The sequence below is a fragment of the Cherax quadricarinatus genome, chromosome 44 (genome assembly GCF_038502225.1).
Source record: "Cherax quadricarinatus isolate ZL_2023a chromosome 44, ASM3850222v1, whole genome shotgun sequence".
NCBI classification, from domain to species: domain Eukaryota; kingdom Metazoa; phylum Arthropoda; class Malacostraca; order Decapoda; family Parastacidae; genus Cherax; species Cherax quadricarinatus.
The window spans coordinates 6,048,588-6,064,810 of record NC_091335.1 but is presented as its reverse complement, the minus strand read 5'-3'; positions in this window follow the sequence as shown (position 1 = coordinate 6,064,810).

The following is a 16,223-nucleotide window of genomic DNA, read 5'->3' as shown; positions in this document are numbered from 1 at the left end:
TTCCTTAGGTGAATATGATCTGACCTGATTAGGTTAAGGCATTGGCTTAAGCCGGTGGGAGAACTGGACCTGCCTCGCATGGGCCAGTAGGCCTGTTGCAGTGCTCCTTATGTTTCCACCCCTTCGCCGGGAATCGAACCTGGACACTCTACACACATGCTGCTATGAAGATTGAGACACTTATGCAGCATATGGGAATCTTTATTCAGGAAACGTTTCGCCACACAGTGGCTTCATCAGTCCAATACAAAAAGGAAGGCGTAAGGAGAGGAGGAGTATGAGGTAATCAGTCCCTCAGCCTGGAGTCGATGTGTTCAGTCCATCAATCTTGTAGAATGTACAGCATAGGGCCGTAGACGTGGCTTATATACTGTAGTGAGGTGTGTTAGGTAAGACACATATGCAACAGTAGTGAGGTGAGCAAGAAAGGTATAAAATACCGACAATATGAAAGTTAAGACACATGTGCAACATCTGGATATCTTTATTGTAGACGTTTCGCCATCCAGTGGCTTTATCAATACAGATTCTAGGACATAATAGGAAGACAGTAGAACTATATACAAAAGATGAGGTAATCAGTCCCTCGGCCTTGGAGTTAGTGTTCACAGCATCGTGGTGGAGGAGAGTCTGGAGCAAAGGCAAGAAGACTGGCGTTTTTATAGGCATCAGTGGAAGGGACGGGCAGCAGACGAGGGCAGTCACTGGTAGGCGGGATTCCCCAGTGGAAGTAGGTCCTTCCCAAAGAGATGGGTTAGTTGCAGTAGCCGTGAAGAAGGTCTTGTAGATGTCCTCTGAACCAAGATTCCATGATGTTGCAGTGTCTGACAAGTTGTGCAAGAAAGGTATAAAATACCGACAATATGAAAGTTAAGACACATGTGCAACATCTGGATATCTTTATTGTAGACGTTTCGCCATCCAGTGGCTTTATCAATACAGATTCTAGGACATAATAGGAAGACAGTAGAACTATATACAAAAGATGAGGTAATCAGTCCCTCGGCCTTGGAGTTAGTGTTCACAGCATCGTGGTGGAGGAGAGTCTGGAGCAAAGGCAAGAAGACTGGCGTTTTTATAGGCGTCAGTGGAAGGGACGGGCAGCAGACGAGGGCAGTCACTGGTAGGCGGGATTCCCCAGTGGAAGTAGGTCCTTCCCAAAGAGATGGGTTAGTTGCAGTAGCCGTGAAGAAGGTCTTGTAGATGTCCTCTGAACCAAGATTCCATGATGTTGCAGTGTCTGACAAGTTGTGCAAGAAAGGGACTGATTACCTCATCTTTTGTATATAGTTCTACTGTCTTCCTATTATGTCCTAGAATCTGTATTGATAAAGCCACTGGATGGCGAAACGTCTACAATAAAGATATCCAGATGTTGCACATGTGTCTTAACTTTCATATTGTCGGTATTTTATACCTTTCTTGCACAACTTGTCAGACACTGCAACATCATGGAATCTTGGTTCAGAGGACATCTACAAGACCTTCTTCACGGCTACTGCAACTAACCCATCTCTTTGGGAAGGACCTACTTCCACTGGGGAATCCCGCCTACCAGTGACTGCCCTCGTCTGCTGCCCGTCCCTTCCACTGACGCCTATAAAAACGCCAGTCTTCTTGCCTTTGCTCCAGACTCTCCTCCACCACGATGCTGTGAACACTAACTCCAAGGCCGAGGGACTGATTACCTCATCTTTTGTATATAGTTCTACTGTCTTCCTATTATGTCCTAGAATCTGTATTGATAAAGCCACTGGATGGCGAAACGTCTACAATAAAGATATCCAGATGTTGCACATGTGTCTTAACTTTCATTCAGTAGTGAGGTGACTTGAAGCAGACGGAGGCGTGATCATAGTGGTATCGTCCACTAGTCGAAGTAGGTCTTTGTCCAAAGGTTGAACAAGCGTTGAAGAATTCTTTGTAAGAAGATCCCATGATGCTGCAGTGTCTGACAGTTGTGATGAATGGTTTGAAAAACCGACAAGTTGAAGATTGAGACACTTATGCAGCATATGGGAATCTTTATTCAGGAAACGTTTCGCCACACAGTGGCTTCATCAGTCCAATACAAAGAGGAAGGCGTAAGGAGAGGAGGAGTATGAGGTAATCAGTCCCTCAGCCTGGAGTCGATGTGTTCAGTCCATCAATCTTGTAGAATGTACAGCATAGGGCCGTAGACGTGGTTTATATACTGTAGTGAGGTGACTTGAAGCAGACGGAGGCATCATGGGATCTTCTTACAAAGAATTCTTCAACGCTTGTTCAACCTTTGGACAAAGACCTACTTCGACTAGTGGACGATACCACTATGATCCCGCCTCCGTCTGCTTCAAGTCACCTCACTACAGTATATAAGCCACGTCTACGGCCCTATGCTGTACATTCTACAAGATTGATGGACTGAACACATCGACTCCAGGCTGAGGGACTGATTACCTCATACTCCTCCTCTCCTTACGCCTTCCTCTTTGTATTGGACTGATGAAGCCACTGGGTGGCGAAACGTTTCCTGAATAAAGATTCCCATATGCTGCATAAGTGTCTCAATCTTCAACTTGTCGGTTTTTCAAACCATTCATCACACATGCTGCTATGTATGATAATTCTATGCAACTGTATTTGTGTATACCTGAATAAACTTACTTACTTAAGAGAGCGCTTCACACAGTTACATTGATTATCATACATAGCAGCATATGTATATTATTATAATAATAATCAAGGGGGAAGCGAGCATATGTATAGAGAGCCTAGGATAACCCCCCAAAAATCAGAATGACATATTTCCATGTGACATTTTATTGTGGCAATGTTTCACTTGACTTGTAAGTTTATTCAGATGTAGGTACACACAAAAAAGTCAACGTGACTTACTGCCAAACCTTCTCGAGAGGGAAATGTTGCCAAAAATTAAAAAAAAAACATAAATGTTGTATATTATTATTATTATTATCAAAACCAAGTGCCAAACCCACAAGGGTCATACAGCTCAAATGCAATATAATGAGATCCTTTATTGACTACGTTTCACCCACACACTGGGCTTTATCAAGTCAAAGATTGAAACACTCACGCAACATATGGGAATCTTTGCACAAATGTCTCAATCTTCAACTTGTCAGTTTTCAAAACCATTTATCACATTTATCAAGTCACAAACAGATCTACCTGGGTAGAGTACACGAGTGTACAAGGTGGAGAGTCAGGTGGAGAATGTTGGGGAGGTTGGGTTTGAGAAGGACCTGCATGGGATGGGCGAGTGGATATCTTATGTAGGATAACGATGAAGTTTCCTGACAGGAGAGTATGAATTTCCTTCAGAAGCCTACTGTGTAGGTGAAACGTTTCGGAATAAAGATACCTAACTGTTGTACATGTGTCATACTTATCAAATCACCAGCAGAGCCAGGTGTCTCCCTCAGTAAGCATGGTGCTTGTGGCTTGGATATAGATCACTTTGACTTTTTTTTTTTGGGGGGGGGGGGGGAGTTTGACTTGGTAATTTGCTAGTTAATTAACACTATGTATGATAATTGTACTCATGTGTATCTGTACCTAAATAAACTTACCTCAACTCACACAATGGGTTATCCTAGTTAATCTACACTTAAGCTGCTATGTAAGTTTATTTAACTGTATTTATGTGTACCATTTATGAACTTACCAGGATCGATCCCTGGCACGCGTGAAATGTTGGGCATGTTTTGTAATAATTTTTTTTTTTTGTGTGGGGGGGCACTACTGCTCAAAGGATGATCATGGGATGGACATTAAACTAGCAGCTTAGGCGGCACATCTAACAGCTTATTTCCTTACACCTGATGCCCTTGTTCACCTAGCAGTAAGTAGGTTCCTGGTTGTTAATCAACTGTTGGAGTGAAAGATTAACCTAAGTAGCCCCAACATGCTCTGCATAACCAGAGGCTTTCTTTATGTAGTATGTCGTTGTCATTATTTTCTAATTCTACCACTACATCTCCTACTACTACTTCTACAACTTCTGCTACTACTGCTGCTATTACTAATTTTTATTACGTATATAAGTGTTAAATCTAATTATTCTAGCAAAGTTTACCCCTTCCTGAGCCATGTCTCCCAGGAGCACAGAGGCAGGGCTCAATAAGGCCCAAATCTATGCTGGAGTTGAAGAGGAATAAGTAAGTTTATTCAGTTACAATTACACAATATTTGGGTGATTAGATGAATATGTAATATACTATATGTAATATACCCAAAAAAAGTCAATGTGACTAATTTCCATTGGATTATATTACAGTACTACAGTATTATAATCATAACTAAGTGCTAAACCCACAAGTCATACAGTGCTGTATATACATTGGAGCTCTTCTGGTATAACTATTACAGTAAAAATCAGTCATTATGATTATTACTATTAAAAACCCAAAATATACTGATATTAAATGTGTGAAAATAAATTACAAAATAAAACGAGCAAGTAAATCAAATACAGTGGACCCCCGGTTAACGATATTTTTTCACTCCAGAAGTATGTTCAGGTGCCAGTACTGACCGAATTTGTTCCCATAAGGAATATTGTGAAGTAGATTAGTCCATTTCAGACCCCCAAACATACACGTACAAACGCACTTACATAAATACACTTACATAATTGGTCGCATTCGGAGGTAATCGTTATGCGGGGGTCCACTGTACATTAATAAACCATACTCTCAGGACCGAGTGTACTCGGTCCTGAGAGCGTGGTTTTTGCGCATGTCCTCCTACTCCCCCTGCGCATCTAGGTTCCCATTATCTCTTTCTGACCAATCACAAGCCTTCCCTGAGTCGCTCCAGCCGCGTGGTGATGGCGTCTCCTCGCTTCCCATTGGTCGAGAGAGCAGAATGTGAACACTCCTAGCTTGGGGGCGAAAAAACTTGTGTTTTTTGTTGAGTGCTCCCTATATACTCTACCATAGCACCCTCTACAATGTCGGTAAGTACTGATTTGTGTATTTAGTGCGTAAATGAATAGTTTAGCTATATTTTGACATATATATAAAGACGTTTTGAAGCATAATATGAGTGCACAGTGCAATTGAAAAAAGTGCAACAAAATAGGACCAAGTACACTCGGTCCTGCCCATTTAGGGGATGTTTTCAAGTTTTCGTATATAAATATTTCCATAAAATTTGATAGTGTATATATGAATTCAGTAATGATCTGGGTGTGTACAGAACATTTTTATTGTCCTTCCAAATCAATCAGAAATTGTTCTATGGCGAGTCCTCCAAGGCTAAGTCAAAATTTGTCTGTGTTTGGGACGATAGTGACTCAGATCAAGACCCAGATGACCTGGAAGTGGTGGACACTGATGATGAATACTTGCCACCAGATGCAGAGGTGTCAACAGATGAGGAGGAGGAAGCTGGGCCACCAACCAAAAAGAAGAAATTGAACAAGAAGAAGAAGCGTATTACTGTGGAGGAGTACCCTAATGAAGAAGAGCTTCAAGATGATCTTGCTTCTCAAGGAGACACCCAGTGGAAGAATGAGGACATCCAGACTGACTCTTTGCCTGCATATGATTATTTTACAGACTTTTTTACTCAAGACATGATGGACAACATTACATTTCAAACTAATTTGTATGCCAGGCAAAAAAAACATACATACTACTTTTCAAACAGATTCTGAGGAAATAACTAGGTTCATAGGTATTCTGTTGTGTATGGGTTACACTGTACAGCCATCCATTGAGGACTATTGGGGAACTGCAAGCAAGGTACCTCAAGTTGCAGAAGTCATGGGATCAAAGAGGTTTAGGTTGCTTAGGCATACTAAGTAAGTAAGTAAGTAAGTTTATTCAGGTATACACAAATACAGTTACATAGAATTATCATACATAGCAGCATATGTGTAGAGAACCTAGGATAACCCAAAAAAGTCACACAGAGTGACTTATTTCCATTGGGGTCCTTTACTTATTACTTACTTATTACTATTCATTTCAATGATAACACAAAAAAGAAGGGTAATGACAGATTCCACAAAGTAAGGCCTCTTTATGATGCACTAACTTAAGCTTGCTTGAAAGTTCCAGCTACACCCAAGCAGTCTGTTGATGAAGTTATGGTTACTTTCAAGGGTAAAACAGCTGGAAACCTAAGGCAATACATCAAAAACAAACCAGACAAGTGGGGTTTCAAACTCTTCTGTCGCACAAGTGAAGATGGAATCATACATGATATACTCGTGTATCAAGGTAACCCAACCTTAGAGAACCATCACATAAAGCTGCCAAATGAAGAAAGTAAACTCCCAATGAGTTCCAAGATTGTTCTTGTACTTGCAGGATCTCTCGACCAAAGAAATACATCAGCAATCTATGCTGATAATGTTGATAATGTGTCAGTGTTGAAAACTAGTTCCTATTTCTATTTTTTTAATGCTTACAAATTGTACAGAAACAAGTTCAATTTATGTTTTTTATATTGTCTACTTTTATAATAAATTTAAAAAATATTTATATGTTTTTTTTAACAATTACAAACTTGCAACATTTTAAATTGTTATACCCCTGCCAGGCAGGACCGAGTGTTTACCTGGAGTTTACCTGGAGAGAGTTCCGGGGGTCAACGCCCCTGCGGCCCGGTCTGTGACCAGGCCTCCTGGTGGATCAGAGCCTGATCAACCAGGCTGTTACTGCTGGCTGCACGCAAACCAACGTACGAGCCACAGCCCGGCTGATCAGGAACCGACTTTAGGTGCTTGTCCAGTGCCAGCTTGAAGACTGCCAGGGGTCTGTTGGTAATCCCCCTTATGTATGCTGGGAGGCAGTTGAACAGTCTCGGGCCCCTGACACTTATTGTATGGTCTCTTAACGTGCTAGTGACACCCCTGCTTTTCATTGGGGGATGTTGCATCGTCTGCCAAGTCTTTTGCTTTCGTAGTGAGTGATTTTCGTGTGCAAGTTCGGTACTAGTCCCTCTAGGATTTTCCAGGTGTATATAATCATGTATCTCTCCCGCCTGCGTTCCAGGGAATACAGGTTCAGGAACCTCAAGCGCTCCCAGTAATTGAGGTGTTTTATCTCCGTTATGCGCGCCGTGAAGGTTCTCTGTACATTTTCTAGGTCAGCAATTTCACCTGCCTTGAAAGGTGCTGTTAGTGTGCAGCAATATTCCAGCCTAAATAGAACAAGTGACCTGAAGAGTGTCATCATGGGCTTGGCATCCCTCATTTTGAAGGTTCTCATTATCCATCCTGTCATTTTTCTAGCAGATGAAATCGATACAATGTTATGGTCCTTGAAGGTGAGATCCTCCGACATGATCACTCCCAGGTCTTTGACGTTGGTGTTTCGCTCTATTTTGTGGCCAGAATTTGTTTTGTACTCTGATGAAGATTTAATTTCCTCGTGTTTACCATATCTGAGTAATTGAAATTTCTCATCGTTGAACTTCATATTGTTTTCTGCAGCCCACTGAAAGAGTTGGTTGATGTCCGCCTGGAGCCTTGCAGTGTCTGCAATGGAAGACACTGTCATGCAGATTCGGGTGTCATCTGCAAAGGAAGACACGGTGCTGTGTAGTCGGTCTTAGCATATCTGCAATTGCTCGAAGTGTAACATTTACAAATAAATAAATAAATAAATAAATAAATAATATATATATATATATATATATATATATATATATATATATATATATATATATATATATATAGTAGGTTGGTAGACAGCAAACACCCAGGGAGGTACTACCGTCCTGCCAAGTGAGTGTAAAATGAAAGCCTGTAATTGTTTTACATGATGGTAGGATTGCTGGTGTCTTTTGTCTGTCTCATAAATATGCAAGATTACAGGTACGTCTTGCTACTTCTACTTACACTTAGGTCACACTACACATACATGTACACGTTTATTTATACACACTCATCTGAGTTTTCTTTGATTTTATCTTAATAGTTCTTGGTCTTATTACTTTTCCTTTTATATCCATGGGGAAGTGGAATAAGAATCTTTCCTCCCTACGCCATGCGTGTTGTAAAAGTCAACTAAAATGCCGGGAACAATGGGCTAGTAATCCCTTTTCCTGTAAAGATTACTAAAAAGAATAAGAAGAAGAAAATTGTCAAAGTGGGAAGTCTGAATGTGCGTGGATGTTGTGCAAATGATAAGAAAGAGATGATTGTGGATGTTATGAATGAGAAGAAACTGGATGTCCTGGCTTTAAGTGAAACAAAGCTGAAGGGGGTGGGAGAGTTTCAATGGAGAGGAATAAATGGGATTAGGTCAGGGGTTTCAAATAGAGTTAGAGCTAAAGAAGGAGTAGCAATATTGTTGAAGGATAAGCTATGGCAGGAAAAGAGGGACTACAAATGCATGAATTCAAGGATTATGTGGAGTAAAATAAAGATTGGATGTGAAAAGTGGGTTATAGTAAGCGTGTAGAGGAGAGAGAGAGATTCTGGGAAATGTTGAGTGAATGCGTGGGGAGTTTTGAATCAAGTGTGAGAGTAATGGTGGTTGGGGATTTCAATGCTAAAGTGGGTAAAAATGTTATGGAGGGAGTAGTAGGTAAATTTGGGGTGCCAGGGGTAAATGTAAATGGGGAGCCTTTAATTGAGTTAATGTGTAGAAAGAAATTTGGTAATAAGTAATACATATTTTATGAAAAAGAGGATAAATAAATATACAAGTTATGATGTAGCACGTAATGAAAGTAGTTTGTTAGATTATGTATTGGTGGATAAAAGGTTGATGGGTAGGCTCCAGGATGTACATGTTTATAGAGGGGCAACTGATATATCAGATCATTATTTAGTTGTAGCTACAGTTAGAGTAAGAGGTAGATGGGAAAAGAGGAAGGTGGCAACAACAAGTAAGAGGGAGGTGAAAGTGTATAAACTAAGGGAGGAGGAAGTTCGGGCAAGATATAAGCGACTATTGGCAGAAAGGTGGGCTAGTGCAAAGATGAGTAGTGGGGGGGTTGAAGAGGGTTGGAATAGTTTTAAAAATGCAGTATTAGAATGTGGGGCAGAAGTTTGTGGTTATAGGAGGGTGGGGGCAGGAGGAAAGAGGAGTGATTGGTGGAATGATGAAGTAAAGGGTGTGATAAGAGAGAAAAAGGTAGCTTACGAGAGGTTTTTACAAAGCAGAAGTGTTATAAGAAGAGCAGAGTATATGGAGAGTAAAAGAAAGGTGAAGAGAGTGGTGAGAGAGTGCAAAAGGAGAGCAGATGAAAGAGTGGGAGAGGCACTGTCAAGAAATTTTAATGAAAATAAGAAAAAATTTTGGAGTGAGTTAAACAAGTTAAGAAAGCCTAGGGAAAGTATGGATTTGTCCATTAAAAACAGAGTAGGGGAGTTAGTAGATGGGGAGAGGGAGGTATTAGGTAGATGGCGAGAATATTTTGAGGAACTTTTAAATGTTGAGGAAGAAAGGGAGGCAGTAATTTCATGCACTGGTCAGGGAGGAATACCATCTTTTAGGAGTGAAGAAGAGCAGAATGTAAGTGTGGGGGAGGTACGTGAGGCATTACGTAGAATGAAAGGGGGTAAAGCAGCTGAACTGATGGGATCATGACAGAAATGTTAAAAGCAGGGGGGGATATAGTGTTGGAGTGGTTGGTACTTTTGTTTAATAAATGTATGAAAGAGGGGAAGGTACCTAGGGATTGGCAGAGAGCATGTATAGTCCCTTTATATAAAGGGAAAGGGGACAAAAGAGATTGTAAAAATTATAGAGGAATAAGTTTACTGAGTATACCAGGAAAAGTGTACGGTAGGGTTATAATTGAAAGAATTAGAGGCAAGACAGATTGTAGGATTGCGGATGAGCAAGGAGGTTTCAGAGTGGGTAGGGGATGTGTAGATCAAGTGTTTACATTGAAGCATATATGTGAACAGTATTTAGATAAAGGTAGGGAAGTTTTTATTGCATTTATGGATTTAGAAAAGGCATATGATAGAATGGATAGAGAAGCAATGTGGCAGATGTTGCAAGTATATGGAATAGGTGGTAAGTTATTAAATGCTGTAAAGAGTTTTTATGAGGATTGTGAGGCTCAGGTTAGTGTGTGTAGAAGAGAGGGAGACTACTTCCCGGTAAAAGTAGGTCTTAGACAGGGATGTGTAATGTCACCATGGTTGTTTAATATATTTATAGATGGGGTTGTAAAGGAAGTAAATGCTAGGGTGTTCGGGAGAGGGGTGGGATTAAATTTTGGGGAATCAAATTCAAAATGGGAATTGACACAGTTACTTTTTGCTGATGATACTGTGCTTATGGGAGATTCTAAAGAAAAATTGCAAAGGTTAGTGGATGAGTTTGAGAATGTGTGTAAAGGTAGAAAGTTGAAAGTGAAAATAGAAAAGAGTAAGGTGATGAGGGTATCAAATGATTTAGATAAAGAAAAATTGGATATCAAATTGGGGAGGAGGAGTATGGAAGAAGTGAATGTTTTCAGATACTTGGGAGTTAACGTGTCGGCGGATGGATTTATGAAGGATGAGGTTAATCATAGAATTGATGAGGGAAAAAAGGTGAGTGGTGCGTTGAGGTATATGTGGAGTCAAAAAACGTTATCTATGGAGGCAAAGAAGGGAATGTATGAAAGTATAGTAGTACCAACACTCTTATATGGGTGTGAAGCTTGGGTGGTAAATGCAGCAGCAAGGAGACGGTTGGAGGAAGTGGAGACGTCCTGTTTATGGGCAATGTGTGGTGTAAATATTATGCAGAAAATTCTGAGTGTGGAAATTAGGAAAAGGTGTGGAGTTAATAAAAGTATTAGTCAGAGGCCAGAAGAGGGGTTGTTGAGGTGGTTTGGTCATTTAGAAAGAATGGATCAAAGTAGAATGACATGGAAAGCATATAAATCTATAGGGGAAGGAAGGCGGGGTAGGGGTCGTCCTCGAAAGGGTTGGAGAGAGGGGGTAAAGGAGGTTTTGTGGGCAAGGGGCTTGGACTTCCAGCAAGCGTGCATGAGTGTGTTAGGAGTGAATGGAGACGAATGGTACTTGGGACCTGACGATCTGTTGGAGTGTGAGCAGGGTAATATTTAATGAAGGGATTCAGGGAAACAGGTTATTTTCATATAGTCGGACTTGAGTCCTGGAAATGGGAAGTACAATGCCTGCACTTTAAAGGAGGGGTTTGGGATATTGGCAGTTTGGAGGGATATGTTGTGTATCTTTATACGTATATGCTTCTAAACTGTTGTCTTCTGAGCACCTCTGCAAAAACAGTGATAATGTGTGAGTGTGGTGAAAGTGTTGAATGATGATGAAAGTATTTTCTTTTTGGGGATTTTCTTTCTCTTTTGGGTCACCCTGCCTCGGTGGGAGACGGCCGACTTGTTGGGAAAAAAAAAAAAATCTATACAGTGGACCCCCGGTTCGCAATGCTATCGGTATCCGATACATCCGGTAACTGATGCATTATATCGCAGAAAATTTGCCTCGCTTCCCGATACAAAACCCGGTATGCGATGTGGTTCATGCAAGACGTGTCCATGTGTGGCCTGAACTGCCCCGTGTGTGCCAGTGTTTACAAGCCAGCCAGTGTGCGCGCATCTAAGGATACATTCGGTACATTCCATATTATCACTGTTTTTGGTGCCTGTTTTTGCAAAATAAGTCACCATGGGCCCCAAGAAAGCTCCCAGTGCCAACCCTTCAAGACCAAGGGTGCTAATGACTGTTGAAATGAAGAAAGAGATAATTGCAAAGTACGAAAGTGGAGTGCGTGTGTTGGAGCTGGTCAGGTTGTAGAGTAAACCCCAATCAACCATCTCTACTATTGTGAGCAAGAAAACGGCAATCAAGGAAGCTGTTCTTGCAAAAGGTGCAACTGTGATTACGAAACAGCGACCGCAAGTGTTAGAAAATGTTGAGAGACTGTTGTTGGTGTGGATAAATGAAAAACAGATAGCAGGAGATAGCATCTCTCAAGCAATCATTTGTGAAAAGGCTAGGCAGTTGCATGACTATTTGGTAAAGAAATTGCCTGCAACTAGTTGTGATGCGAGTGAATTTAAGGCCAGCAAAGGTTGGTTTGAAAGATTTAAGAATCGTAGTGGCATACATAGTGTGATTAGGCATGGTGAGGCTGCCAGTTATGTTGTGCGACACAAGTCCTGTGACTCTCATGCTGGTCCTAGTGGCATTAAAAGAAGAAGGGAAGTAACCCCGGAAAAGGACTTGCTACCTCAAGTCCTAATGGAGGGGGATTCCCCTTCTAAATGCTAACACCATCCACACTCTCCCCTCCTCCCAGCCCATCAATCATCACCATTATTATTATTATAATCAAGGGGGAAGCGCTAAACCCGGAGGATTATACAGCGCCTGGGGGGGATGTGGAAGGCATTCAGGCTTAATTTGGGGAACTGGAGCACAGATCCAATTCCCTAAATCAAGAGCCCCTCACCAACATCAAGGAACCTTCCTTGAGGGGTCAATCATCACCAGATCTTCATTAAAGGTAAGTGTCAATTATTCTTTCGTTATTTATTGTTATTGTTATTGTAATTACTATTCTATTGCATTAAACTTAATATTTCATGTGGTAAAAGTTTTTTTTTCATACTTTTGGGTGTCTTGCACGGATTAATTTGATTTCCATTATTTCTTATGGGGAAAATTGATTCGCTTTCCGATATTTTTGGTTTACGATGAGCTCTCAGGAACGGATTAGTATCGCGAACCGGTGGGAGACGGCAGACTTGTTGAAATATATATATATATATATATATATATATATATATATATATATATATATATACAGTGGACCCCCGGTTAACGATTTTAATCCGTGCAAGAGGGGTAATTGTTATGCGAAATAATCGTTATGTGAATGAATTTTCCCCATAAGAAATAATGGAAATAAAATTAATCCGTGCAAGACACCCAAAAGTATGAAAAAAAAATTTTTTTACCACATGAAATGTTAATTTTAATACACACAAACTGAAAAAGGCATGCACACTTACATGACACTTACTTTTATTGAAGATCTGGTGATGATTGATGGGATGGGAGGAGGGGAGAGCATTATCTTCTTACTGTTTAGAAGGGGAATCCCCTTCCATTAGGACTTGAGGTAGCAAGTCCTTTTCCGGGGTTACTTCCCTTCTTCTTTTAATGCCACTAGGACCAGCTTGAGAGTCACTGGACCTCTGTCGCACAACAAATCTGTCCATAGAGCTCTGTACCTCCCGTTCCTTTACGATTTGTCTAAAATGGGCCACAACATCGTCATTGAAATAGTCACCAGCACGGCTTGCAACAGCTGTGTCAGGGTGATTTTCATCCATAAAGGTTTGCAGTTCAACCCACTGTGCACACATTTCCTTAATCTTTGAAGTAGGCACAATGGATTCCACAACTGGCATAGGCTTCTCAGGGTTAGCCCCAAACCCTTCAAAATCTTTCTTAATTTCCATACTAATTCTCACCCTTTTTACCACAGGGTTGGCACTAGAAGCTTTCTTGGGGCCCATGGTCACTTATTTTCCAGAAACACCACCGAAAACACTGTAATAATACGAAATATTCCGAGTGTATGCTTGGATGTTAGCGCGGAGGCTGCCTGGTAAACAATGGCACGGGCGGCACATGTGAGGCTGGGTGAGGGCGCACATTGGACGCGTCTCGGACGAAAATCGGTGAGCGGGTTTTTAATCGGTATGCGCGGCAAAAATTTTGCGATTAAAGTAAGCGGTATGCGAAATAATCGCTATGTGATGCCATCGTTATGCGGGGGTCCACTGTATATATATATATATATATATATATATAATTTTATAGGTAGTAGGTTGGTAGACAGCAACCACCCAGGGAGGTACTACCGTCCTGCCAAGTGAGTGTACAACGAAAGCCTGTAACTGTTTTACATGATGGTAGGATTGCTGGTGTCTTTTGTCTGTCTCATAAACATGCAAGATTTCAAGTATGTCTTGCTATTTCTACTTGCATTTAGGTCACACTACACATACATGTTTTTTTTATTATTATCACACCGGCCGATTCCCACCAAGGCAGGGTGGCCCGAAAAAGAAAAACTTTCACCATCATTCACTCCATCACTGTCTTGCCAGAAGGGTGCTTTACACTACAGTTTTTAAACTGCAACATTAACACCCCTCCTTCAGAGTGCAGGCACTGTACTTCCCATCTCCAGGACTCAAGTCCGGCCTGCCGGTTTCCCTGAATCCCTTCATAAATGTTACTTTGCTCACACTCCAACAGCACGTCAAGTATTAAAAACCATTTGTCTCCATTCACTCCTATCAAACACGCTCACGCATGCCTGCTGGAAGTCCAAGCCCCTCGCACACAAAACCTCCTTTACCCCCTCCCTCCAACCCTTCCTAGGCCGACCCCTACCCCGCCTTCCTTCCACTACAGACTGATACACTCTTGAAGTCATTCTGTTTCGCTCCATTCTCTCTACATGTCCGAACCACCTCAACAACCCTTCCTCAGCCCTCTGGACAACAGTTTTGGTAATCCCGCACCTCCTCCTAACTTCCAAACTACGAATTCTCTGCATTATATTCACACCACACATTGCCCTCAGACATGACATCTCCACTGCCTCCAGCCTTCTCCTCGCTGCAACATTCATCACCCACGCTTCACACCCATATAAGAGCGTTGGTAAAACTATACTCTCATACATTCCCCTCTTTGCCTCCAAGGACAAAGTTCTTTGTCTCCACAGACTCCTAAGTGCACCACTCACTCTTTTTCCCTCATCAATTCTATGATTCACCTCATCTTTCATAGACCCATCCGCTGACACGTCCACTCCCAAATATCTGAATACGTTCACCTCCTCCATACTCTCTCCCTCCAATCTGATATTCAATCTTTCATCACCTAATCTTTTTGTTATCCTCATAACCTTACTCTTTCCTGTATTCACCTTTAATTTTCTTCTTTTGCACACCCTACCAAATTCATCCACCAATCTCTGCAACTTCTCTTCAGAATCTCCCAAGAGCACAGTGTCATCAGCAAAGAGCAGCTGTGACAACTCCCACTTTGTGTGTGATTCTTTATCTTTTAACTCCACGCCTCTTGCCAAGACCCTCGCATTTACTTCTCTTACAACCCCATCTATAAATATATTAAACAACCACGGTGACATCACACATCCTTGTCTAAGGCCTACTTTTACTGGGAAAAAATTTCCCTCTTTCCTACATACTCTAACTTGAGCCTCACTATCCTCGTAAAAACTCTTCACTGCTTTCAGTAACCTACCTCCTACACCATACACTTGCAACATCTGCCACATTGCCCCCCTATCCACCCTGTCATACGCCTTTTCCAAATCCATAAATGCCACAAAGACCTCTTTAGCCTTATCTAAATACTGTTCACTTATATGTTTCACTGTAAACACCTGGTCCACACACCCCCTACCTTTCCTAAAGCCTCCTTGTTCATCTGCTATCCTATTCTCCGTCTTACTCTTAATTCTTTCAATTATAACTCTACCATACACTTTACCAGGTACACTCAACAGACTTATCCCCCTATAATTTTTGCACTCTCTTTTATCCCCTTTGCCTTTATACAAAGGAACTATGCATGCTCTCTGCCAATCCCTAGGTACCTTACCCTCTTCCATACATTTATTAAATAATTGCACCAACCACTCCAAAACTATATCCCCACCTGCTTTTAACATTTCTATCTTTATCCCATCAATCCCGGCTGCCTTACCCCCTTTCATTTTACCTACTGCCTCACGAACTTTCCCCACACTCACAACTGGCTCTTCCTCACTCCTACAAGATGTTATTCCTCCTTGCCCTATACACGAAATCACAGCTTCCCTATCTTCATCAACATTTAACAATTCCTCAAAATATTCCTTCCATCTTCCCAATACCTCTAACTCTCCATTTAATAACTCTCCTCTCCTATTTTTAACTGACAAATCCATTTGTTCTCTAGGCTTTCTTAACTTGTTAATCTCACTCCAAAACTTTTTCTTATTTTCAACAAAATTTGTTGATAACATCTCACCCACTCTCTCATTTGCTCTCTTTTTACATTGCTTCACCACTCTCTTAACTTCTCTCTTTTTCTCCATATACTCTTCCCTCCTTGCATCACTTCTACTTTGTAAAAACTTCTCATATGCTAACTTTTTCTCCCTTACTACTCTCTTTACATCATCATTCCACCAATCGCTCCTCTTCCCTCCTGCACCCACTTTCCTGTAACCACAAACTTC